Source organism: Marmota flaviventris, chromosome 15 (assembly GCF_047511675.1).
Source record: "Marmota flaviventris isolate mMarFla1 chromosome 15, mMarFla1.hap1, whole genome shotgun sequence".
Lineage (NCBI taxonomy): Eukaryota > Metazoa > Chordata > Mammalia > Rodentia > Sciuridae > Marmota > Marmota flaviventris.
Window position 1 is genome coordinate 35,714,130 of NC_092512.1, and position 2,761 is coordinate 35,716,890.

Genomic DNA, 2,761 nt, shown 5'->3' on the forward strand with positions numbered 1-2,761 from the left:
AATGAGGCTACATGCTCCCAGATCTATTCTTTTTTTCCCGTGACCATCTTACTCCAAGTTCTAGTTGAGTTTTGAAACATCTCCCTCCCAAGGTAGATTCATTCAACCAACATGGTGCATTTTCTGTGAGCCAGGTGCCATGCCAAATACTTGGAATGAAAAAAAAAAAAAAAAAGCCAGATCCTACTCCTTGAGAATCACAATTGGGTGGAAGCTAGGCTATTGTCACAGTCAACTAATTTGATCCTTACAACCTCTCTGAGAGATAGGTGAATCAGGGACCATCACAACTCTCATCTCTCAAACTGGAAACTGGGATTCAGGAGAAGTTGAAAGAGATGCCCAAGGCCATATTGCCAGTAGGAAAGCTAAGATTTGAGTTCAGGTGTTATTTTGAGTTTCGTGCTCTTTCCAATATATGTTAAAGATGTATGTAAAATCGATATGATCCTTTCTCCACTGTCAATTCTTTAAGGTCTTGGGTCTGAAGAATGTTGGGAACTTGTAAACACAGAACTGACATGGAAAGAAAAGAACCAGGACCAGGCTGTACCTAGTCCTCAGGAAGATAAGTAGGCTTGTACACTCTGCATAGACATGGAGAGCTCAGGCTTGGCTCATCAGGTGTTCCATGTCCATAGACAAGTGACCAGATGAATGGAAGGTGCAGGTATTCACCCACTCGCACAAGCCCTTTGTGGAGCATTGACTCATTCACAGGGGCAGAATCTCATGACCTTAACAACATCCACAAGACCCATGTCCCAATACTGTTGCATTGGGAATTATATTTTAAATTCATGAATTTTGGGAAGGCACATTCAGACAACAGTACCAGGTATGTTAGCCAAGTTAATTAATTCCATGTATTATTGTCCACCAACAATGTCATCCTTAAGTCCCTGTGGGAGGCACATGAGGTTTGGCATGACAAGAAAAGCATCAGACTTCCAGTCATGTGGGAGAGCACTCAGGCTGGTTTCCATATCTATCTATCCAAGACCTTGGTTAAAAGCAACAGAATCAGACTCTGGCTCCATTAAGCAAATAATAATTTATGAAGGACATAGATGGCTCACAGATCTAATGAGAAGTTAAACAACCAGAAGGGGCAGGAACTAGTACAATTCTGAAGATTCCTATAATAAGGACACATGAAAAAATCTCTTCCAAGGGTCAGCTTCAACATTTTCTATCCTTTCCTCTTTCAACTAAGGTTTAATTTCCAAGGGAGAGAGAACCTGGTGAGCTTGATCCTCTTGCCTTCACTTTGGCAGGTAATGGAGAAGGTACCTGCAATAACAGTCACCAGAAAACTGCACTGAGTGAAGGCTTGATTCCTCAAAGGACAATCAGAATGCCATCAATGCTGCTTCCAGAAGAAGCAGTATGAATACTATGCCAGCAAAAAACTTGCAGGTCCAAGACAGGATCCAGAGGAAACTGAAAGCTCAGCCAGAGAAACAACCAGGAGGTATGGTCAAAGAATGAACAAGAGAAACAGTTCCTCATATCCCAGAACTCCCCACCTTACTCCAAACTCCAGGCAAATGACAGCAAATGCCTTCCTAAACTGTCATACGGTGCTGGGGGAAATGGAAAATTGTCCTGCTGCTTTCAGAAATAGTTTGGCAGTTCCTCAAAACATTAAGCAGAACTACCATGTGACCTCGAAGTTCCATTTCTAGGAATGTAATCAAAAGAACCAAGAACAGGTGTTCAAACAAAAACTTGCACATGAATGTCCATGACAGAACTATTCACAACAGCAAGAGGTAGAAACAATTCAAATGTCCATCAATGGATGAACAGGTAAAAAGGAGTGTGGTGTCTCTATGTAATGGAATATTATCCAGTCTTAAAGAGAATGAAGTACTGATACATGTCCCTGCATAAAATGAACCTCGAAAACATGATGGTAAGTGAAAGAAACAGATTCAAAGGATCACTTACTGTATGCTACTACTTACATGAAATGTCCAGAATGGGCAAATTCATAAAGGCAAGCAGATTAGTAGTTGTTGGTCCTGGGGAAGGGGGAATGGGGAGTGACTGCTTAACGGGGACGGGGTTTTCTTTTAAGATGATGAAAATAGCTTGGAACTGGATAGTGGTGATGGTCTCAGAGCATTGTGAATGTACAAAAGGCTTTTGAATTGTATGTTTTAAAACAGTAAATGTTATTTTATGTAATTTTCACCACTATTCAAAATAAAAACAATAGCTGGGGATATAGCTCAGTTGACAGAGTGCTTGCTTTGCATGCACAAGGTCCTGGGTTCAGTCCCCAGCACCAAAAAAAAAAAAAAAAAAACCTGGAGTGGTGGTGCATGCCTGCATGCCTGTAATTCCAGTGACTTGGGAAGCTGAGGCAGGAGTATCAAAAATTCAAGGCCAGCCTCCTCAATTTAGTGAGGCCCTAAGCAACTTAGTGAGACCCTATCTCAAAACAAAAATAGAAAGGATTGGGGATGGGCTCAGAGGTAAAGTGCCTCTGGATTCAATGCCTGGTACCAAAAAACAAAAACCAAGAAGACTACTTTAGTTTGTGTGACAACAAATCTTGGCACATGAACTCTCCCAGTGGTGAAAGTCTAAACTTTGCAACTACTTTAGAGAACAACCATCACACCAGGCAGAAGATTCCAACAAAACAGGCAAACAATACTCTGTCCCAGAGGCAAGGATTTTACTTTATCAACTGATAAAGCCTTTGGACTACCTGATATAGCTGCCTCCATGGTAACATGCAAAAATAATT